Here is a 24,927-nt window from a genome sequence, read left to right as displayed (position 1 = left end):
CTTAGTGCGGGGATACTGGCAGGTTCCGATGACGAAGGAAGCTAGCCGATTCGCGGCGTTTATTTCACCCATGGGGACCTCCCGACCAAAGGTTTTGAGTTTTGGGCTGAAAAACGCGCCATACTGTGTTTCAAGACTCGTGGACAAAGTGTTACAGGGGGTTCGACGACTTTGCGTTGCCCTACTTAGACGACGTGGCTATCTGTTGCCCCTCGTGGCCGGAGCATCTGGAACACCTGCGCTCCGTGCTTTCACGTTTGCGTGAAGCTGACTTAACGATCAAGGCACCTATATGCCAAATGGCACGCGCGGAAGTCACTTACCTTGGTCACGTTATAGGTAGGGGTCATCGCCGACCTTCTGAAGTTAAGGTAGCGGCAAACCGAGACTCCCCGCAGCCCCGAACCAAGACAGACATTAGGTCGTTCTTGGGAATCGCAGGTTACTATCAGAGGTACATTCCGAGGTACTCTGAGCTGGCTAGCCCTCTAACCGATGCGCTTCGGGAAAACGAACCGCTAACAGTCGCGTGGGAAGAAACAAAAGAGCAGGCGTTCGCGGACCTGAAAAATGCTCTCACTAGCCACCCTGTACTGAACTCTCCAGACTACTCAAAGCCCGTCATGGTCCAGTGTGATGCTAGTGACCGTGGGGTATGCGTAGTTTTGAATCAGAAAGCTGACGACAGAGAGGAGCACCCAGTATTGTACGCAAGTCGTAAGCTGACTATTCGTGAAGAAGCGTACAGCGCCTCCGAAAAGGAGTGTCCGTATCTCGATTGGGCGGTGCAAAAACTGGCCTGTTACCTCGCCGGCTCGAAGTTTATAGTAGAGACCGACCACTGCCCTCTGACGTGGCTGCACACGATGTCTTCAAAGAACGGTCGCCTCCTGCGCTGGAGTCTGGCTCTGCAGCAGTATACGTTTGAAGTGAGGTAGAAAAAGGCGAAACTGAATGGCAATGCCGATGGCTTAAGTTGGAGTCCTTAAGGCAACAAGTGGCCTGTAGACCCCTGACTTTCTCAATTGCAATATTTTTCCTGAAGTAGGTTTCGCCCTTTACATTAAATTTTTTTGTGGGACATTTCCAATCACGCGAAATGTCACCTTTCAGGTTAAAGTACTGCTGGGCTAAAATATAACTACAGTAGTTAGTTATCAGCGTATTTTATCGCAACTAAAAGCCTGGTAGAGCTTCAGTGTGGATTTGTCTTCGCACTTGCGGGCGATGTGGTTGTGTCTTCCGGTGTTGTTCTGTTGCTTGCCTGACCAAGCCAGAGACGTTCTTGGGGAGTCCAGAGACCGGCCCGGAGAAACTCCAGCATGGTGTCGCACAGCCCGGGCCTGGAGTCGAGCATCTGGCGAGCACTTCTCCGAAAGCATCCCTCCGGACAACGGTTGAAGACCCTTATCCATCGGGATCTCGGACCTCCGGCGGAGAAGCTGTTACGACTCGGCCAGCCGCTGGGCTTTGCTTCAACACTCCTCGGCTGTGCGGCGAAGCCTCCACTACGTGCGCCTTTCAAGCAGGCCCTCCCTGTCAGTGACTCACACTTGCCGACGGCAAATCAAGCAAGTTGTGACAAGCCTGGATCTCTGGCGCCTATCTATCGGTGCGATCAACCTTCGATGGCGTGCCGACGCAACACGCAGAGATGTCTCCCAAGGACACAGAGGCCCCGCGACCGCTGCGGAGACCTCCTCTCTCCCCTCTCTCAGACTCAGCGTGCGCCGCTACTACCGGCTGCTCACGAACTCTGGAAAGAGTGTTGTGTATGTCTGTGCTATTAGTGTCGGGTACACAATCTAGAGGGAACGCGCGTTTCGATCGTCAGCGCTTTGGGTATAAATAAGACCCCTCCAAGCGCTGTAGTTGATTCTTGTTTGAGCAGTGAATCAATGCTGCCACTCTGCTCGAGTCCTGTACTGGAACCTCGCCCGGCGGGGCATTGTTCTTTGGCTTCGGCTCATCTCTCGCTATGAAGTAAACAAGTTATGTTTTGCCTACGGCTTCTGGACTTCTTCACGGCTGCAACATTGGCTGGCCGCTCGCTTCAAACCACGCTACCACGCGTATGTCGGAGGCGACGGAGCTCGGCTCGGCCTTCCCGTACCCTACACCCCGCTTCCAGCTCCAGTTATCCCCTGCCAAAACGGAAATTCTCAGCGTCAACGGTAAACGTGCACCAAATAAGGACCAGATCATATCTCTTCAAGTAGGAGACACTCTAATAGAATCTCATAATGGCACTATTCGTCTGCTGGGCCTTCCCGTTCGCAGTTGCAGCAGCCCGAAACAATAGATAGCCCGCCTTAGGAAGACTTCGCGCCCTACTTTACACCTGGTCACCCAGTTGTCCAATAAATATGGTGGGGCACACCAACATGCTTGTACCATGCTCGTTCCTGCAGTAGCACATGGACGATTATGCTACAGCTTCCCCGTGTATAATCTACTCCCGTCCCATGTTAATGTCCTTCCCAAGCTAAATCGCCTCTTCTCCGTGCAGTTAGTGGCCTTCCTAACTTCACGCGAGTCAATATTCTGCATCAAGTGGTCCCCTTTCCGCCCCTTCATACCCTTATTGAGGAAACCAAGCTACGATTCCAGCATCATGTGGAGAATTCTCCTCAGAGAAGAGTGGTTACCGAATGGAATCAACTAATAAATGATTTCAACCAAACGAACTTTCCGCCGCACATTCCTCCGTGGGAGCGTCCTCCGATCGGCATCCCGCATCGCAGACCAATTAGGAGAGATCATCCAACTGCCCGAGAGCAGTATGTTCGAACCCTCGTCAACAACAAGTCGGAAGATGAGGCAGACATTTGCACGGACGCTGCGGTTGCCGGAAATACGGCGTCCACAGCCTGGACTCTACAGATATCCCCCATATAAATGGATCCCGTCAAGTCTCTAATACCGACGAGCTTGTGAAACAAGTGGAACTCATGGGAATTTCGGGAGCAATCCGGCACATTGGTGAACATTCGTGCACCATCTCCATTAAGAGGTTCAGAATAATCACGGACTCCCACGTCGTACTTCGGGAGCTGAACCGTGTGTTCCAGACTAATAGCACGGCGACCTGCATTCTGACTTTGGTACATGACCTACAAGAAGAAGGCTTCACGATTCGCACCGCCTGGACACCAGGGCACACCATGAGTGCACATGACAACCTTCTGGCACACGCTGCTACCACGGAGCGACTTCAAGAACCTTCCGTGGTTCCGAACGCACCAATCCCCTCCCTCATGTTGGACTGGCAACTTTGACTTCGGCATCTAAAGAAATTAAGCAGACAACGCTCGCAAGATGCGACACTGGACGGAGTCCTCAGCCTTCTCAAACCTCTTACACGCTCGGGGGTAATATTCGCGAACAAAGTCTACCCTAATGCGGCCTACAACCCTCACGTCATTTACAAAATGTACGGCCGCTGCAGGGTCGGAGCTCCATGACTGCCCACACTGTGGTTATGATGGCACACCAAATTTATTTCATCTAATCTGGCTCGGTCCCGCCTTCGACAGAGGCCGTGAGCAGCTTTTAGCCATTGGCCCTGTACCTACATCCGAATTCGAACACATACCGCCGGGTGCGAGAAGATCCAGCAACCATTCGAATGATTACTGAATGCGCTCTTGAGAGTGGTCTCTGCAAAATGGGGTAGCAGCTTGTCCGACTCCCCTAGAGTGCACCAAACACGCTCCACCTGCCCGGTTTCTGTGTGAAAAGTGAGAAAAAAAGCGAGTGAACTCTGAACCCCGTATGAACAGCGAGCCTGTGCATAAATATGCAGAGAACTGCATGAACAGTGAGCATCGGCTGAACTGCGCTTTCCCGTACATTTTTACCTCTCTCCCCCAAGGCATCTGGCCTCCTTACCTCAATAAAGCAATTGTCTCTCTCTCGTAACGCAAAGTGGAACGTGCACATCACGCGTCACCTTAGACGGCACCACGTACCCTGCCACGTACGTCATTTTGCCTAACTGCTCCCGCGGCGTAATTCTTGGAATGGACTTCTTGACGAACAACGGTGCAATAACTGATCTACAGACCAAGTCTATAACTTTTTCCTCCGATCACTCCATCACGCCGGAACCGAACCCCGAACACTGTGCTCGTGTAAGGATCGCCGATGATCATGCAACCCTGTCAACCCACGCAAGCTTGATGATCACCGTCTACTGTGAAGATGCTGCTTCTGACACCGACACTACCATTGAGAATGACCAAAGGTTGCTTCTCGACCGCAGTGTCTTTGTCGCAAGAGGCATTGCGCTCTTTAAGCACGTTTTTGTCACTAGTTTCACCAAGAAGTAGCAGCATTTAAACAAGGGCGCTGCAATTGCGTTCCTCGAAGAAACGCACGAAGCAAGTGACGTGATCGTGGTGGCCGACTTTTAACGCGCGCCCGAGAATACCTTCTAGCATTCGCATCCTTTCGACGTGAACCTGGCACTACCACATGAACGGGACAATTGGCTTTGCTGCGTCGCTACAGCGAGTGTTTTCGTCGAACTAAAAATTACGCCAGACACCTCCTCCAGCGAAGCACCGCATTATAACCGAAGATGGAGCCCGACCTACCCGACAGTCTCCGTATGGCGTGTCTCCACACGAGCGGAACGCCATCCGGATACAAGAGGAAGACATGCTCAGCGACGAAATTATGCAGCCATCGAAAAGGCCCTGCGCTGTGCGGGCCGTACTCGTGAAGAAAAAAGACGGCACATGGGGGTTTCGCGTTGACTACCCGTGACTGAATAAAATCACCAAAGGACGTGTTGTACCCACTGCCACGAATCGACGACGTCCTGGAACGCCTCTGCCGCGCGAAGTACTTCTCATCGACTGATCCAAAGACAGGCTACTGTAAAATAGAAGTGGACGAGAGACCGAGAGAAGACTGCATCAAGGTGATCAAGGAGAAGACGAGAAGACGAGGAGAAGACGAGAAAACGAGGAGAAGACGAGATCAATCAAAGAGAAGACGAGATCAAGGTGATATCGTTCGGGCTGTGCAACGCCCCAGCAACGTTTCAAAGAGTCATGGACAGCGTGCTAGCTAGCCTCATGTGGCACACCTGTCTCGTGTACCTCGAAGACGTTGTGGTATTCGCGCGAACTTTTGACGAACACCTTGCAATGTTGGAGTCTGTTCTCGAGGCTATTCTCTCGCCAGGGCTAACGCTGAAGCTTGAAAAGTGCCGCTTCCCGCACGAGCAATTCAATTTTTTGGGCCGTGTTGGCAACGCCGCTGGAGTCTTGCCTGAGGCGGAGAAAACTTCAGCCATAGCGAACTTCCCAAGACCGAAAGACAGAGAAGGGTGTGCGAAGATTTTTCGGACTGTGCGCGTACTATCGGCGCTTCGTCGCAAGCTCCGCACGCATTGCAGAGCCACTCACGTGCTTGACGAAATATAGCACCTGTTTCCGCTGGGAAAACGCCCAAGAAAAACCATTCTGCGAGTTGCAACAACGCCTGCAAAACCCGCCCATGCTCGCTCATTGCAACGAAAACATCGGAACGGAAATGCACACGGACGCCAGTGATATAGGCTTGGGTGCCGTCCTCGTCCAAAACCAAAGCGGTTGCGAAAGAGTAATCACCTTTGCCACCATGGTCTCTCAAAGAAGCTACTCAGCCTCTGAGAAAGAGTGCCCCGCAATCATACGGGCCATTTCAAAATTCCGCCCATACGTGTCTATTCAGTTTCCGATAGAGGGCACGGCGGGACCGCAATGGCAAATCCGCTAAATGCTTCTGTGTTCTTCCGCCAGGTTACGCTGTGCGCGCTTGCCCAGCACGCGTCTCCTGTATCGAATAATGACGTAGGCAGCCTGTAACAACCGACAGTTATCTTCGACTGGCCGCACGCTGGGACATGACACGTGACGTCACCGTCATCTGACCTCTTGGAACCTACGCCCCCTGCTGCACCATATAAATGCGACCGCTTCAACGATCACTTCAGAGGGCACGGCGGGGCTTCAATGGCAACACCGCTAAATCCTTCTTTGTTCTTCATCCAGGTTGGTGAAAAATATGCCTATACCTCCTTGCGTAGTGGCTGCAGAGAAATCGCTGTCCTGCCATACCCGGCAACTTCCGCATGTCTTCTGGTGGATGCATGGGCTGTCATTTTGATTCTACTTGCTGGCGATGTTGAGCAGAACCCTGGGTCTGACATATATGATCTTATAAAAATGATGGAAGCATGCTTGCTTCCCAAAACGAACTGAAAACAAAAATAGAAAGCTTAGTTACTGCGCAGGATAAGCTTGAATCTACACTAAACGCTCGAATTAGCGAGGTGATGGGAGCGATAAAAGAACAGAAAGCAGAAATCAAGGCACTGCAGGCCGAAGTTACAGCATTGAAAGGCAATGAACAACTGCATCAAAAGCGCCTGGACGATTTAGAAGATAGAATTAGACACCTCCATCTTATTATTTTTGGATTTCCAGAGCCGGGCCGGGAATATGCTGAAGAACTAAAAAAACAGAAAACTGAAAAACTGATAGGGCAGAGGCTGGGAGTGGTTACTAACTCTGTTGAAATAGTGCATAAGATTGGGGCAAAAGCCACAATAAAGCACGACATGTAATCATGAACTTCTTTGATTACAACAAAAAACTTAGTGCTCAAAAACTGTCACAAACTAAAAGCTACACCTATTTCAATAAACCACGACTTTTGTAAGGGCACTCTAGCAAAACGTAGGAAACCCTGGGCTCGTTCAAGTGATTTCAAGGCTCAAGGCCACAAAGTGTATCTGGATTACGACAACCTACGGGTGGATGACGATATTTATGAATGGCACGAACAGAAAGACTGTTTGAAACGTATCCGCTCGCAACGTAACCGCGATGACGGACTTGATTGCAAGCAGGTGCGTTTTGTCCTCGTTACTGCCAGGAGCATTGTTAGAAAGTTCAAGAACTTGAAGAAATTATATTCACACATTATCCCCAAATAATTGCAATCACAAAAACTTGGCTATCCCCAGATATCCTTGATTCCAAAATTCTTCCTCCAACTTACAAAATGATTAGATGTGATCGCAGATCCCGAGGTGTGGTGTCAAATTGATTATCGTGGGTTCTCGGAACTCGTAGGTGCAGTCTATCGCCCCCCCCCCCCCCCCGCTTCCTCACCCGAAACATTTTTTGAAAAAATTCAGTCTTATATTCAACAGAAGTACAAACCTGATCAAAAGGTCATAGTAGCGGGGGACTTCAACCTACCATCAATTGATTGGAACACTCTCCACGCTGGGTCAAATGACACAGGGAACTGTAACTTGTTGCTTGAATTGATGCTAAACTTTAATCTCGTCCAACTTGTCAAAGGGGCTACAACAGTTACACAAAGCACGGAAAGCGTACTAGACCTCATATTTGTTGGAAATTTTCCGGATGACACTAAAGTCAGGGTTTGTGACGGCATCTCCGATAACAAGCTTGTTTTACTTGCTGCGAATTTCAGCCCTGCCAAAAAGGATCGCGTGAGTGTCTTCAAGTTTTCTGCTGCCGATGATGTATCTATTACTGATTCACTTCATTTGTGCCTCAGTGATTTTCAGGCAGGAGGGGATGCAACAACCTTGTGGAACACTTTCAAAAACATTACTTCGTCGTGTCCTCATAAGTTCGCACCAATGCGGAAGAAGAAACATCGCAATCCCTGGATTACAAGCGAAATAGTACACCTGAAAAGAACGCTATCAAGGAAACGCAAAGCTTCTCGTAAAGATAACAATATCATATCTTCCCTTTCGGAAACACTGAGGCACAAAATACGGAGCGCTCGGGATTATTTTTTTTTTGGAACCACACTTGTGAACTCTTTGAAAAAATTGCCCCCACCTCCCCGAAGGGAATCGTGAGGAAGTGCGAATGCATTTCTTGCGCCGAGAGTACACAGCGTAGTAATTCTGCCATCGCCTTGAGAGGCGCAGTACCGGCGAGGGGGAGCTGTCAGGCGAGGGGAGAGGCGCGCGCCGAGGGTGAGTGCAAACCTAACGGGGGGAGAGGCGCGCCAGCTGCAGAGCATGTGACGTCACGGTGCGAGGAGAGGGGGAGCAGACGCAAAGGCGCCAGCGCGCGGTCACGTGGGAGTGTGACGTCACGGCGCGAGGAACGGTGCGTGAGCCGGCGCGGGCGCGCGCAGCCACGGCGCGGGAGGCGGAGCGCGCGCGGGTCACGTGGGGTGTGACGTCGCTGCGCCGTTGCTACAGACGCTCCTCTCCGCTCCTCGCGCCGTTGCTAGGGGAGAGGAGGAGGAGCAATGCGGACGGCGGATTCAGGGTCGCTTATAAAGTGCATCGCACTTAAAACGCGCCGCAGAAGTTTTGGGGATACCTGTCCAGAAACCAAAAGTCTGTTGACAAACTCCACGTACGCGACTGTGAAGTTACTGACCCTTCCAAAATTGCTAATGTGCTGAACCGTACATTTCACAGCGTTTTTAGTCCCCCGTGTGCAACGCCCAATCCGATAGAACCTCCTCTTATATCACGTAACATAATGCCAGATATACATTTAAACGTAAGTGGTATGCGCCTCCTTCTTTAAAACTTGTTGTAAAGAAGTCGTCCGGTCCTGACGGCATCCCCAATGCCTTCTTGAAGCGTTATGCAGATATGGTATCGCAATATTTATATGTTTTGTTTAATGCGTCTTTGAATGAGGATTCCCTACCTCCTGATTGGTTCTGTGGAAAAATCGTACCGGTTTACAAGGACGGCAGCAAACTAATTCCGACTAACTATAGACCAATATTGTCACGAAGCCAAAGACGACGCAGTTGTGTTCAAGGAAAACGGGTTTATTGGAGCGAACTTGTGCTCCCCTAACAACTAAAAGAATACACAGGCGGCGAAGCAGCAGTCAACAAACTGACGTGCCCAGGCGAGCGTCGGCGAGTTGAATGCCGCGGAGTCTGCACCGAGAGCAGACTCCGTGGCATTCAACTCGCCGACGCTCGCCTGGGCACGTCAGTTTGTCTCTCGGTGCGAGGGCTTCTCGAACAGTCGAATTGCATTCAGAACACTGGAGATCATAGAAGGTTATTCTAGGCTGGTGATGTTAGTTCGCGACACTCTCTCTATCAAGGGAGATAACACGTGCGGCATAAAGAATAGAACATGCGCTTCACTTTTCCGACAGGAAAACAAGTTTATTGCAGCGAACTTGTGCTCCCCTAACAACTCAAAGAATACACAGGCGGCGAAGCAGCAGTCAGCAAAGTGACGTACGCAAGCGAAAGTCGGCGATCGGAATACCGCCGCGTCTGCTCTGCAGGCTTTTATCTTTCGGCGCGAGTGTTCCTCCAACCATCGATTTACATGTAGAACATTGTAGATCAAAGAAGATTATTCGAGGTTAGTGACCTTAGGGCGAAACGCTCTCCGTATCAGAATGAGATAACCCGTGCGGCATAAAAATAAAGAATGGAACACGCGCTTCGCTTGTGACACAGACAACACAGCCGGGCGCGGCCGGGCAGTAAAAAAACATAAACAAACAAACCCAGTGCCCAGTTCGCGGCATTACTACCCCTCTAAGAGTGCATCGACCCGATGCTAAAATAAAACGACAGTCCGAACAAACAACAATAAAAAAATCCGCCATCTTGCCCAGTAAGGTTCGAGGCGAACCACGTGGACGACTTCGGGTCGCGTGGGTCGTCGTTATGGGCCGGAATCACCATCGGGGATCACCTCGTAATAAGTTGGCCAACACTTTGTAGAATCTGATAGGGTCCGAAACACCGACGCAGAAGCTTCTCACTGAGTCCACATCGTCGGATGGTTCTGTGGAAAAAGCCACACGTCTCCCCTGGGCGGTACTCGGCGTCTCGGTGTCGGAGGTTGTAGCGTCCGGCATCCACCAGCTGCTGCTCCGTTGTGCGAACTGAGAGAGCTGGCGGGCCTCCTCCGCACGCTGAAGGTATCATTGGACGTCTGCGTTGAGGTCGTCGTATTCTACGTGCGGAAGCAGGGCGTCAAGAATCGTCGACGTCTGTCTTCCGTATACAACCTCGAACGGTGTCATCTGCGTGGTTCCTTGGATAGCCGTGTTGTACTCAAACGTGACATACGGGAGGACTTCGTCCCAAGTCTTATGTTCAACGTCGACGTACATGGACAGCATATCCGCGATCGTCTTGTTTAGGCGTGATGTTAGTATTGTTCGTTTGGGGGTGGTATGACATCGTTCTTCGGTGATCCGTATTGCTGTAGCGTAAGATGCCTTGCGTGAGCTCCAGCACTGAAGACCGTTCCGCGGTCCGTGATTAGGACTTCAGGGGCGCCATGTCGCAGCACAACTTGGCTTATGAAGAAATTTGCGACTTCTTGTGCAGTCCCCCTCCGAAGAGCGGCGCTCTCTGCGTAGCGCGTCATGTAGTCTGTCGCTACGACAATCCACTTGTTCTCGGACCGTGACGTAGCGAACGCGCATAAAAGATCCATTCCATTCTGTTGGACGGGCCTCGATGGGACGCCAATCGGCTGCAGAAGTCCGGCGGGTCTCGTCGGCGGCGTTTTTAAAACCGTCGCTGGCAGTCACGGAAGCTCCGGACGTAGTGGGAAACATCGGTTGTAAGGCGGGGCCAGTATTACTTTACCTTGATTTTTCCAATTGTGCGTGCAGTGCCGAGATTTCCGGACGACGGGTCATCGTGCGACGCTTCCAAAATTTCGTCACGAAGGTATGCAGGGATGAATGAAAGATAATTCTTTTGGGTTCCGGGGCTCAATTTTTTCTTCTCGAGGACGTAGTTTTTGAGGCTGGGTGCTGGGAAGTTGCGTTTGAAGGCTTTAGGCACGGCGACGTTGCGTATTTCGAGGTTGTCGATCATAACACACAACTCGGGGTCGGCACGCTGCTGGGCGGCTAGGTCGCTCTTCGTCATGACTCCGAAGAACGCGCTGTCTTCATCGTAGTCTTGAGGTGGTGTGTCGACGGGGGCGCGGGACAGACAGTCGGCGTCAAAGTGTTTCCTGCCGGATTTATGGACGATCGTCATGTCGAATTCTTGTAGGCGCAAGCTCCATCGCCCAAAAAGGCCAGAGGGGTCCTTCAAATTGGCGAGTCAACACAGTGCTTGGTGGTCTCTCACAACCTTGAACAGTCTACCATGCACTTATGGGCGAAATTTTGAAATGGACCATATGATAGCAATGCACTCTTTCTCGGAAGCAGAGTAGTTTTTCTCCTCCTTCGACAGACCACGGCTAGCATAGGCGATTACCTTTTTGCAACCGCTTTGCTTCTGGACGAGGACGGCACCCAAGACTATATCACTAGCGTCCGTGTGCATTTCCGTTTCGGCGTTTTTGTCGAAATGAGCGAGCACGGGCGGGCTTTGCAGGCGTTGTTGCAGATCGCAGAATGCTTCCTCTTGGGCACTTTCCCAGCTGAAAGGGATGCAATTTTTCGTCAAGCATGTGAGTGGCTCTGCAATGCGTGCGAAGTTTGCGACAAAGGGCCGATAGTATGCGCACAGTCCGAGAAATCTTATTTATTTATTTATTTATTTATGATACCTTACAAGCTCAATGAGAGCATTGAGTAAGGGGGGTACACACTTCAAAGAGTAATAGGGCGGTCATCAATAGCATAGAAAACACAGAAAGTAACACAACTTCGTACAATGCATGTCTAGCCACTGAAACTCAAACAAATGTAATAACGCGAAGGTTTGCCGATATGCAGTAAGCTTGGATAACAAGAAATTCAGGGTACAAGAAAAAAAACACAGTAAAAACATTCGGAAGGCCGAGGTATAGAATTCAAGTAAGCACCAACGGCAGTGCGACTGAGCGACAAAGACTGGGAGAACAATAACTTAGATACACCAGAGGTATGCACAGTAAAAAAAAAAAAAAAAAAAACGTAAGGCCCAGCTGTACAACATACACACGCATTTTTCCAGACACGCATACTGCCAGCCGTACGAAGGCCTTTACCAACATAAATCGCAAGACAACGGTGAGTACAGCAAAAACTAAAGATAACCAAAGAGAAGTGTGAAACTAGGCAAGTGACACAGCTGCAGCTGCAAACATCAGTGAAGTTGAAGCGATATTAGTGCGATGAAAAATGGTTACACACATGTTCGCGAAATGAATTTGGATCGGTGATAGAGGCGATGCAGTCGGGAAGATCGTTCCACAATGATATGGCCTTAGGAAGCGCTGATAAGTTGAATGCCTTCGTATTGCCGTAGATGCGAGTGAAGCTAAAGTGATTGTGCAGGCGTCTGGACATGCGCAATGGTGCTGTTAGGGGTAGCGTAGAACGTCTTGTGCTGTGAATATATTTATGTAACAAACATAGCAGTGCAACAGAGCGACGAACGTGCAATGGCGAAATAGAATGTTCTCGTTTTAATGTTGTTACGCTGCAATGAGTGCTATAATTGCGAGATATAAACCGGGCTGCTCTGTTTTGTATGGACTCTATCATTGTGGTTAGGTAATCCTGGAAAGGGGACCAGACTGAAGATGCAAATTCCAGCTGGGGGCGTACATAAGTGAAATAGGCCAGTTTACGGATGCTTGTTGGAGAGTTTCGCAGATTACGACGGAGATAACCTAATGTTTTTGAGGCTTTCGCGCAAATAACACTAATGTGTGCCGACCATGAAAGATTGGGTGTTAGATTGACGCCTAAGTATTTGTATGAAGAGCATTGCACTATTGTATCATTTTTAATAGAGTAGGAATAATTGGAGTTATTGTGTTTACGACTGAAGGTCATAGCAAGGCACTTGGAAGAGTTAAGAGACATCTGCCACACGTCACACCAGTCGCTAATTAGGTTAAGGTCTGTTTGAAGGGTAAGGTGGTCGCCATCATTGTTAATAGCTCGATATATTATGCAATCATCAGCGAATAGTCTTATATTGGAAGATATATTATTTGGCAAATCATTTATGTAGATGAGAAATAATAGAGGTCCGAGAACCCTACCCTGTGGAACACCCGAGATCACATCGAGATCACACCGAGATCACGCCTTCTTGTCCTTCGGCCTTGGGAAGTTCGCTATGGCTGAAATTGTCGCCGGGTCAGGAAGGACTCCACGGCATTGACGACGTGGCCCAAAAACTTGAGCTCCTCGTACGCGAAGCGGCACTTTTCAGGCTTCAGCGTTAACCTCGACGTACGGATGGCCTCGAGTACAGAGTGCAACCTTGCAAGGTGTTCGTCGAAAATCCGGGCGAATACCACAATGTCGTCGAGGTGCACGAGGCAGGTGTGCCACTCCAGGCCAGCTAGCACAGTGTACATGACTCTGAAACGTTGCTGGTGCCGTGCATAGCCTAAACGGCATCATCTTGAACTCGTATAGGCCGTCCGTGGTTATAAATGCCGTCTTCTGTCGATCTCTCTCGTCCACTTCAATTTGCCAGTAGCCTGTCTTCAGATCCATCGATGAGAAGTACTTCGCGTGGGAGAGGTGGTCGAGGGCGTCGTCAATTCGTGGAAGGGGGTAAATGTCCTTTTTGGTGATCTTGTTCAACCACCGGTAGTCAACGCAGAACCGCAATGTGCCGTCTTTTTTTCTTCACGAGTATGACCGGAGCAGCCCACGGGCTTTTCGACGGCTGTATGATGTCGTCGCTGAGCATGCCTTCGACTCGTGTCCGGATGGCTTCCCGCTCGTGTGAAAACACGCGGTACGGTGACTGTCGGGTAGGTCCGGCTCCATCTTCGGTAACAATGTCGGCGACGGTTTTGTGCAGATTGCCGACAAGTCCAGCAAAAAGTTTCTCCTTCCCACCGCGCGTCAAGAAGGGTAACTGCTTTTCTTCCGCCATGCATGGGTCAGCACGCCTAAAAAGCTTCTTCATCTCTTATACGAACACAAGAATGCTTTCGTTAGGTTGTGTCCGCGTCTGTAGCAGTACTTCGGGCCACTCTTTCCGCACAACCATGGTGAACGTCGTTAAAAAATGTGTTCTGAAATCGTTCCAAGACTCTAGGGAGCTCTCATGGTTTTCCAACCAGATCCGTTCTGAGTCCTCAAGGTGGAAGAACACTTGCCTCAGTGTCTACGCGTCGTCCGATCGGTTAAACTGCCTGACCCGTTCGACCTGCTCCAACCAGTCTCCGAGGTCCTATGCAGCTGACCCATGGAATGATGGGGACTCTCTCGGTTGCTGAAGAACGGGGGCAGGATTGGAAGCGCTGGTCATGGTGCCTTCGTTGATCATGGTGGTTGTCTTCTTTCTTCACTGCTAACACCGGCTGACAAGAGTTGGGCTTGCTTGTCGGCTTTTTTTTTTATTCGAAAGTTTGCCCTGCGACATAATAGACGTTGGCGCTTACAGAAACACGAACAAGTTAGTTTTGTGTTTAAAGTTCAGTAGTTGTCGGTGACACGGTCCGTGCTCCCAGCGTTGCAGGTCAGGGGGCGGCCAGGGTGGAGCCCGGTTACACGAAGGTGCCGCAGGCGAACTTGATGCAATCCCGGGCAGGCCCAGAGCAGGCTGCACATTCACGTCCCCAATGGCAGTGGCGCAGAATGGACAGGTGGATCCGTATGGGCCGCGGTATTGCGATGGCCAGGAGGCAGTCACAGACGGCGTAAGGGGCACCCCAACGCGTAGTCTCCACAGCGCCACCTGCTCTCGGCGAGGTAAGTCCCAGGGAGGTTTGAACCACACGGTGGTATGAGTGCTCGTGTGGTGCGCCAAAGATTTTCCTTTTGTCGTTCCAGGTGCCCGCGAGCGTCTTCAGGGAAAGGTAGTAGTGGCCGCATGACGGTACTCAGGCGGCTAGCTGAGTCTGCCTCCGTATTGCCAGGCACAGATGAACGGGGCACCCATTCAATGCGTATCCTCAGCAGCGTGCTTCTTGCCAAGCGATGAATGGCATCTGAGAAGGATGTCGATTGTGCCGCGCGACGGATCTCATGTATGGCTTGCGTTGAGTCAGTCCGGATGATTAGTCGAGAGTACGGCCCCGCCCTGACAAAAGGTAGTAATGAGACCAGTCCATCATGTATTAGAGCTAATTCAGTAAGATATACGGGTGGCAGTGAATTGGCGGCCTAAGAACAGATTTGGTCAACCTCCGGTAGCTGGGGACACACCAGTGCGGTGTATACCGTGCCATTTTTAGCGCTGGCATCTACATACGCAATGACTCCGTCGGTGTCTACAATGAAGACCAGAGACCTGTGCCGTGGCTTTGCGAGGGACTGGGCGACGGAGACGAACGATGGGTTTATTTTCTGTCAGCTGTACTCGCTGCCATGGAGGGATGTCAGACTCTTTCACGGTTGTATCTGCTACAACAAAGCCCATGTAACGGGCTAGTGCAGCAGCTGCACCGATGTTAGAAAGCTTACAGGTGCGGGCAGAACGGCGTTGATGTACCAGCGTATCGATAGTTTTGAGCTGGGCCTCGGCCTGCAGAGTTGGTACTGGGGTCATTCGGGGCAGACCAATAACAGCCCACATGGCATCTCGGTTGATGGCTTCCAGGCGATCCCATTCCCTCATCGCGAGATGGTAGAATTGGGCCTGATACACGAGTCGGGGTTGTAAAACAGACTCCACAAGGAGGCGAGCAATTCTAGTTCGCGACCCGCCAACCTTCGTTGCTATTCGGCGTATCAGGTGGATTGTGCATGCAGCACTCTCCTTTGCCCCCCTTCACCCATGGAGCCGCAGATCCTGACGAGGCAACGTCGAGACCAAGCACCCGAAGACTTAAAGGAGCCATGAAGAGAAAACACAAGTTTGGTTCATTCAAAAGATTGTCTCGTTAGAATCATACTGACACCACTTTTAACGCAAACTTCGCTCAAATAAGCTACATAATTAGGAAAAACGGGAATGGTCATGCGACCCACCAGCTCATTTCCCGCAACAGAACCTATGATGTCACATGAGCTAAGCTCTGCGATTGGCGGAGGCTGGCAGAAGCAGACGCAAATTAGGTAGAGCTTACAAACTAGACGAACGAGCGATTTGCGCTTAAATTTAGGGCACATTCTTTACAAAGGAATAAGAATGATGGGACAAACAGTGGAAGTTACGAAAGCACATGTAAACATAGAAGTACTGATGCGTTCTGCTGTTCGTACTGCGCACAGCACGCTTGGTTTAGCTGCACAGCACTACGGGGCTTGGGGTTGTCTCAGACGACACTGGTCGATTGACGCAAGCAACGGTGTCTTACGTGACCCCATTTGTCGAGCGAGCACTGTTTCAGGGAACGAATATTTTCTCCCAGAACAAAAACAAGCCAGGTTTAAATGCGGGCAAAAACAAACCAAACGCTTGCCACGGTATGGTGGCGCCATCTAGGTTACGGAACGTAAAGAAACGCGGGAACAAACCAACACCGCTGTACAGGGTGGAGACAACCTTTGAACGGTCCCGTGCCGCCGCAATTGGGCCAACGGGCTCAACGCGTTATTCTTTTCGTTTCCCACGAGACCTAGCAACGCGAAACAGACAATATGATTCAAACTTCTTCAGTAAACCGCGTTGCGGCGATAATTTTAGCGCGGTTTTGACACAATGACTTGCTTCGGCGGCGAGCGAGCAACCGAAAATGGCGGCGCCAGCGTATACGTGTCTCTACCCTGTACGGCGGATGCGTGAATGAAGGTATTCTAGGCTGCAGAGTGGTCGGTTCCTGTGATGTCATTTGGGACCACGAAAACGCACGATTGAGCGGGAAAATCAAAATTTTAACCTAAATTGTTTAATTTCTCAGTGAATAAAGCACCGTCTGTATCCGGACAAGCGCTGGGGGCACTATAAAACACGAAATCTTTCGAATAAAACCAACTTGCATTTTCTCTTCATGGCTCCTTTAAAATTTCTTGTAGTGGTTGCTGATCAATTAACAACCGGACAGGCCGGTTCCCAAGTCGGCGGCGCCCGTTGTTATTAGCCACGGACCTATATGCAGTTTTTTTCCTTTGAAAGTTCAAGCCCTACCTTGGCACACCAGGGGTTGGTTGTGTTTAACGCCGTTTGTAGTGCTCTTTCTTGTACATCGATGTCAGGGTGCACAGACCATTCAGTAATGTCATCTGCGTACATTAGGTACTTTGCGTCCGGAATTCCCGCCAACTGCCAGGCTAAGGGAAGCAAGGCGATATTAAATAATATTGGCGCCAGCTCTGAGCCCTGTGGAACCCCTCCGATACGAGGTGAAATGGCCTGTAGCTTTTCCGGCCAAGCGAACAGAGAAGGTGCGGTTCCGAAAAAACGCGTTCACAAACGTGCATGCACGACTTGGAAGTTTGAGCCACTCAAGGATCGCAACAATAGCTTCGCGGCTGACGTTGTCGTATGCTTTCTTGATATCCATCGCCAGGACCATTCGAATCCGACAAGAGCGACCTCCTATAAGGACCATAGAAGAGAAATGCTGAAGTCCGTCTTCAACACCCAACTGTGGCCTGAATCCTGAAGAGGGCTTAGGGTGCACGTGCCCAGCACCTCTCCCAGATGTCACGAAGCCAAAGACGACGCAGTTGTCTTCAAGGAAAACACGTTTATTGGAGCGAACTTGTGCTCCCCTAACAACTCATAGAATACACAGGCGGCGAAGCATCAGTCAACAAAGTGACGTGCCCAGGCAAGCGTCGGAGAGTTGAATGCCGCGGCGTCTGCTCTGCGGTCATTTATCTTTCGGCGCGAGGGCTTCTCGAACAGTCGAATTGCATCCAGAACACTGTAGATCATAGAAGAATATTCTTGGCTGGTGACGTTAGTTCTCGACACCCTCTCTATCAAAGGAGATAACACGTGCAGCATAAAGAATAGAACATGCCTTTCACTTGGCCGACGGATAACACAGATAACATAGCCCGGCGCAGTCGGTCGGCAAAAAACAAAACATAAACAAACAAACCCAAAACATGGTTCGTGGCAATATCATTATTCAGTAGTCGCTGCAAACTGTTTGAACACATCATATTTAGCCAGATAACTTGTCCTCTCTTCTCTTCGTCCAGGGCCCGCTTGCACGAACACACGTTCTTATTGGCAGTCTTATTCACAGTCTAGTCTTATTCACAGACTTCAATAAGACCGCGAATAAGATTCGGACTAGTGCGCTTGCTCGAAAGCACTCAGCCCAGGAGCGGTCTTATTTAAGACTATAGGGACAGCGGGTTCCTAGACGAGCACGAGAGAGGCCGCTAGGGAAAAGCGGGGAATACGCTACAAAACTGCTTGTTGCCGTCGCCGGCGTTGGGCAAGCGTATATTTTGAACCATGATTGAATAAATTCAAGAAATGCTGACCATCAGAGGGCGGATTTGGGCCTTGTCACAAATACGTTACAATGATCCGCCATCCTTGGTAGGCCAACTTACGCGGCTGGGCCTTGGTCGCCCGGCCGCGTAAACGAAGTCATAAACAAAGATCGTCTGCTCGAAGCGTGGGCCCGAGAAACCCACTGGGCTGACGCAAAAAGCAGCGACTTTGTCTCACGTTGTCTCAACACGAGTCGTGTTTTTCATCTCACCGTGAATTAGAAAGTTGCGAATTGGCTTCGGGTTCATCGTCGTAGACTCGGATGCAACAAGCACTCCAGCGGCTCAGCCGCCTGGAACGGCGACACGATCGCAACAACCCGCTGCCTAGCCACAGCAGCATGTTAGCGAGGGCTCACGCTGTAGAATATAGCCGAATGTTGATATTATGCATGCTGGTTTTACGTGCCGCCTCCGGATCCCAATTGCTCGAGCAGAATGCGCAATCAAAGTACAAACCCAAAAAATCAAGCTTCGTAACCGCCACTTTCGAAGAGAAGGATGGAAAGACGGAAAACGCGATTTTATTTGACGCTCACGGGCAGAGCTACTACAGGCTGCTAGCGTTTTGCTGTTGTGTGTAATTTCGTTGTCACATTGCAGTTCTATTGTGAACGCCTATTTGTTGTTCCTGAGTTAATGGGCATGCTTTTATAAAACAATAGATTTGTTCCGTCATTTTCGTGCCGCCTTTTCGTTGCTACTGCGGCGTCAGCCGACATAGCAGACGATCACACATTCACACCGCGCGCTTGGCCGCCCGATGTCTGCTCGGGACTAATATCAGGCCGCAGACTACCATTCCTGTCCATCTTTGTTTGACGTGAGGGAGAAAAAAAGCCGCGCTACCCGGGAAAAACAAGCACACGCCCATAGCGCACAGCGAAAGTTGAAAACGGTGGTTGGCTGCAGCCATCGGTGCCACATCTAAGTAGGTAGGCCTTGCGGCTTCCGGCGCCGGCGTTGTCTGTCCCTTTCAACCTTCTCTCCCGACGGCGTTTCGAACGGCGTCAATCTCTTCGGAACAGGCATTTATTTGTTCCAAGCAGACGGTCGAACGGCCGCTGCTCGGTATCGTTCGCCACTTCTACGGCTACTGTACTCGTTTTTCACGGTATGGAGGTCGGCCTTAATGATGAAATGACCGACCACGTCAGCATAAGACTGTGAATAAGACTGCTCGTAGCAGGCTTATTCACAGTCTTATTGCATTCTTATTTAGAGTCTTACTCACTGTCTTATAAGTTTCCAGACACCGTCTTATAGCCTAGGGAACATAAGACCCCGAATAAGACTGCCAATAAGATTAGACTGCGAATATGACTGTCTTATATGGCTTCGAGCAAGCGGGCCCTGGTCTTTTGCGCAAACTTGTTCCTTCGTACAGACAACTTCGTTTTTGGAATCCCACAACTTATTAGTTGCCTTCCAGCATGGGTTCAGGAAAAAGCTTTCAACCAGGACCCAGCTCGTATCAGTTATACATGACTTCGTCAATGCCATCAACAATCGAAAACAAAGTGACGCAATATTTTTGGACCTATCAAAAGCTTTTGATAAGGTACCGCACTCTCTATTAATAAGTCAACTACAGCGAGTATGCATTCCTCCCCGCCTTGTGAACTTGATTTCTGCCTATCTGAAAAACAGAACACAGTATTTAGAAGTTAACAGCTGTCGATCCCAAAACCTTGACGTACTTTCAGGAGTGCCCCAGGGGTCGGTGTTAGGGCCACTCTTGCTTCTGATATGTACTAATGATATTGCTGATGCCCTAGATGTTTGTGAAAATGTGTGCTAATGACTGTGTTTATACCACCATCGGTAACACTCTTCATCAATTATCGCTGAATAAAAACTTGTATAGAATTGCTGACTGGTGCGAAAGGTGGCAGATGGTAATCAACTACTCAAAAATTTCTGCTCTTACAATAACAATAAAAACTCTCTTAAATACAATACAAATATCATATAGACGATAGATGCATTGCACTTGTGAACGACGCGAAATACTTTGGTTTGACAATCAACACGAAACCTAATTGGGACACTCACATAGATAAAATTTGCGCCAAAACCTACAAAAAGTTGTGTTTCTTAAGGAGTAAACTCGGGGGCGTGTGATTGGACAGTAAAACCAGTAAAACTTTCAGCCTACAGAACATTAATTCGACCAGTGATGGAATATGCGTCCATAGTGTGGGATCCATACTTAGAAACATGTAGAGAAATTCTAGAGGATCCAGCGACTAAGCGCCAGGTTTATTTTTCCGACTTCGGGCGCCTCTCATCAGTCTCTGAAATGATATGGAAATGTAGTCTTGAATTGTTTGAAACCAGGCGATCAATTGCAAGGTTAAACTTTTGTTATAAACTGTATCATAACGAATCTGGTTTAAACAAAAATATGTATATTCTGCCTCCTCCCAAGCGATCAGCAAGGTTAAATCCCTCAAGAAATCTGAGACCATATATTCCCAAAAAGAACACTCAGTACTCATTTTTTTGTACGAACCGCGGACGAGTGGAATTCACTGCCTTCCGACTGCGTGCATGCTGCTACATGTGAAATGTTTTACATTTGTGTTAGAAACATGACGTAACCCTCTCCTGCTAGGACGGTGAAAAACCGCCTGCAGTATCTCTTAAAAAATGTGGTTGTTTCCTCTTCCATAGGAGCCGGTAAAACACGAAAGTGAAATGTGCATTCACAGGACCAGCTGAATGTTTATTGTGCATCGATATGAACTTGCACGTCACAATTTCTATTTCGTCAGAATGGCCCCGTATTTCGTCAAAATGGCATCTGCGGCCGCCGGCGCGCCGCCGGCAGCAGATCGCGGAGGCCACGCAGCACCATCTGAAAGGAAGGCTATGAGGCGCGCTTGTCGTCTCGTTCACGCGTCGATTCGTAGCGCAGTCGGAAGAGCGCCGCGTAACTCCTGTTGTGGCCAGAGAGTCGTTGGATCGAAACCGGGCGCCGCCGCGTCAATGGCACTTTTAGATGCAGAGCATCTGATTCACTCGCCTTGTCCCTCCGGCGTCGTGGTCGTCGTCGGCGTTGTCCACCCCTCCCCCATTCTCCTCGCCACGCCAGCTGCGCTCTCCGCCGCTCACCCCCTCTCCTCTCCGATAGCGAACACTCTCTCGCGAGGGGCATTGGATTGGATTAAATTGGATTTGGATTGGATTGGATTAAAGTGGATTGTGTTGCGTCATAGCCGCGGCAGACGCGCTGGGCCGGCGCATGTGCAGTACTCTCTCTTCCGCGGTTTCCTCTCCTTCGGGTCGCTGCGCATATAACCGGTGTGCCGTTCTCCAGCGAAGCAACATCCACGCTTAGCTCAAACACCTAGAGTCCACGCCGCTTTACAAGTACGCCAACGTCGTCATCGACTGGGACCGGCTTACGCAGTCCCCTCAACGTTATGCGCGCTTTAAAACGCGGTCCCTTCGCCGCTCCGCCAATGCGTCGCATCTACACAGGGGTTCCCGCGAGGGGAGGTGGGAGTTTTTTCTGGCGACGTCACTTCCGTGACGGGTACACGTCACCAAAATCTTTGTGTAGCCGGGCATAAAACACTTTCGTGTTAATAGAGAGTTTCAGTACAGCGTTTGTTGCCTTTGCGTACGCTAAACGTTAAATTTTTGCGTCCCGCTACGTAAACACCGCGAGCGGAGTTTTAGTAGAGAGTCTCATCACTCTTGCGTAGCGGTACGCTAATGCATACGGCGCCATCTCTCTAATGTTTCGCGAAATGACTCGCCGGCTGATCTGCGAGCGGAGTGCCGGAGTTCTTGGAGATTTTACGACGACTATCCAAACAATTGTAAACAAACGCTTTCCCGTTAGTATTGAATGCAACACGGCCACAGCACGGCGTGAATATTCTCTTACCTGAGTACGTTCCATAAAGACACCGTTGAAGTCCCGCGGAACTTCTTTCGTGCAATCGCACAGAACGCCCTGAACCGAATGCCCAGGTTTGACGCATACATTTTATTCAACTTCAAAAGAATCCAGAGAGGCGTTTCGAACGAACACAACGTCACGACATGCGTTGCAAGTCTGAACCGTGGTCTGAACTGCGATCGACCGGCGATCGGTTGCCTCCTCCTGCCCGTCGTAAATTCGGCACTCACCTCGCGCGCGGTTTGCGCGGTGGAACAGCTAGTCAGTTAACTCTGGCGCTCAGGCCGAGAGGGCTTTTAGCTACGAACACTGTACATACCCGATGCGAGGTTGAGTCGCACGTCGCTCGAGAAAGATAATCCAGAGCATGGAAAGCACTGTCCATCTGCAGAAACACAACGTCGCATTTCATCGCGAACGCGGCCACTGCACACACACACACACAAACACACCGCTTCGGTCGCTGGCCTGGTTACAAAGCTTCGTTCGGGCAGTCAGCGATGTAACGACGATACGGAGCTGCGCGAGGGGCGATGTTCTAAGCACTCGACGTATTTAAAAACACAGGGGCAAAGAACTTGGTTCATCGGGAGCAAATTACTTTCGACAGAAAAGCGGAATCGTGGATGCTTGCCGGGCTACTTGCCGCCATGTTGGAAACGCAAGCGGCCTCACGTACGCACGCTATTTCGCTGAAATAGCGTCCATCCGCTAAACGCAGCATGCGCAGTCAGAACGACGCAATGAAATAGCGTTAGCTAACTGTTTGTGTATGGTTGCGTACGTTATTCTAAAACTCTCTAATAAATAAATAAATATCCGTATCGCGTAGTGAGCATTTAGCGCTCAAAGTGTACGTTGCATGCGTATAATAAAATATATCAACTGAGGGTTGCCCATAGTGCTGTTCTTATTGACTGCAGCATCGGTCGCATAGTCACCGTGGAGCGGAGCTCAGGGTAATCTAAATGCGCGCCTCCTCTTTCCCAACTTCAGAGGCCCGCAGTACTGCACCATTTCGTGTCCGCTCTCTTGCTATTATTAGGGTGAAAGCCCTAATGCTTTTAAATGCAGAGCATTTAAGTAACTCACGATGTCACCCGCGTTGACGTCCGTAGTCCGCACCGCACCCCTCCCTACTATATAAAAAAAAGAAATACTATCCGGCGCCAGGTTTCGGTCCCCCGACCCTGCGGGCGGAACGCAATGTACATGGTGCTCTAACCACTGCGCCACAAAGCCGACACAGAATGGGATGCTATGAACGCGCCTTATATCGTTGACTCATTCAAATTACTGCTGACGAGTGCTCTCTCGTCAGCAGTTGCCGCAAGTGCAACAACATTAACGTAACGCAAACTACTTAACGTCGTGCGCCCCCGGAAATGCTCTGCATTTGATCGTGCCCCTCGCGAGGGGGATGTTTCACTGCGTTTTCCTACTGGCCAGTACACTCGTCGCCATCTGTCGGATGTTGTGCGAACCCTCTGCGGCTATTGGCGCGCGATTTGAAACGACATTTGCATATGATCAAACTGAAAGGCTATCCAAGAAAAACAAATACCAGGGCCAGTTTTTTTCTTCTTTCATGAAGTCAGAGGGCTGTCTCAACGAGCTGTAGAACTACTGAAATATCAGTAAACCTGAATGCACTGTGCAAGATCTTTGCTACACCAGACTTCACCACCATAGTGAAGTGTGGTGTAGCTTATGACACACCTTATGACACACTTTATCAGTCAACGGTGTATTTTTATTGAGCAGTGGAACGCGGGAAATTTGATTCGGCTTGAGCCCGCCATGTTATCGTGGGAGAAGCGGGACGGGCGCGGAAGAGTGTGAGTGATTGGCGGGAGAGAGGAGAGAGGAGACATCTACGTGGCAGGAGGGAGAAGACTAGCGTCATTCGAGGACATTTGCAGCGAAATGAGGAGAAACGCAGCCGTTTTGTTTTGTAGCGCAAGCTACACTGGCCGAGGTTGAGCAGTTTCGCGTGGCTCCTGGAGAGCCGTGCTACGCAAGCGTGCGGATAATTGGATTGGATTGGATTGGAATTCCTATCCAATTGGAGTACCGGTGTGTAGAGAATTAGGTCTGCACATTCGCCGGTCTGCGCATTCCAGAGGAGTGACGTCATAGTTCGCGGCAGACGCACTGGCGCCGCCGCGTGCCCAGCTGCGCGCCTCCGTTGCGTACTAGCCAAGACTGACGCTGCGCCGGAGCCGCTTGATAGCCGTTTGGCGTGGCTCCTGGAGAGCCGTGCCACGCATGCGTGAGGAGCAGTGACTGGACTGGACCGGACTGGACAGGACTGGACAGGACAGGACTGGACTGGACTGGACTGGACTGGACTGGATTGTATGGGATTGGATTGCTAAGCCTTAGCTCACGCTACGTACATCCTGGCATACCCGAGCTAAGCCACTGCTAATTCTTATTTGTCCTTCTATGCCACAAGGTTTTTGTTCTGATATATATCACTGATAACCACGGCCTTTTGTTCTTAGGCAAACACACCAGCCTCGAATGATGATGCTAATACGTATACTCCAGGAAAAGTGAGCGAGCGAGAGAGAGAGAGAGAAGGCTGTTCATTAGAGGAAAGCAGAGAAATCTGCTGGCATGTTGTAGCCTACATGCTACAGTCAAACCCGGTTATAGCGAACTGTAATATGCGCCGCGATTAGTTCGATACATCCA

At 50.2% G+C, this 24,927-nt stretch overlaps 1 pseudogene; it reads left to right on the top strand.

Moving 5' to 3' along the window:
- The first annotated feature begins 1,322 nt into the window (after window positions 1–1,322).
- Window positions 1,323–14,191, top strand: LOC144180158 (uncharacterized; annotated as a pseudogene).
- The last annotated feature ends 10,736 nt before the right edge of the window (window positions 14,192–24,927 follow it).

The sequence above is a fragment of the Haemaphysalis longicornis genome, unplaced genomic scaffold, assembly GCF_048455015.1.
Source record: "Haemaphysalis longicornis isolate Haplotype H1 unplaced genomic scaffold, Haemaphysalis longicornis Haplotype H1 scaffold_4, whole genome shotgun sequence".
NCBI classification, from domain to species: domain Eukaryota; kingdom Metazoa; phylum Arthropoda; class Arachnida; order Ixodida; family Ixodidae; genus Haemaphysalis; species Haemaphysalis longicornis.
Note: the sequence above shows the minus strand (reverse complement) of the source record. Positions and strands in the feature narration are given on the sequence as shown.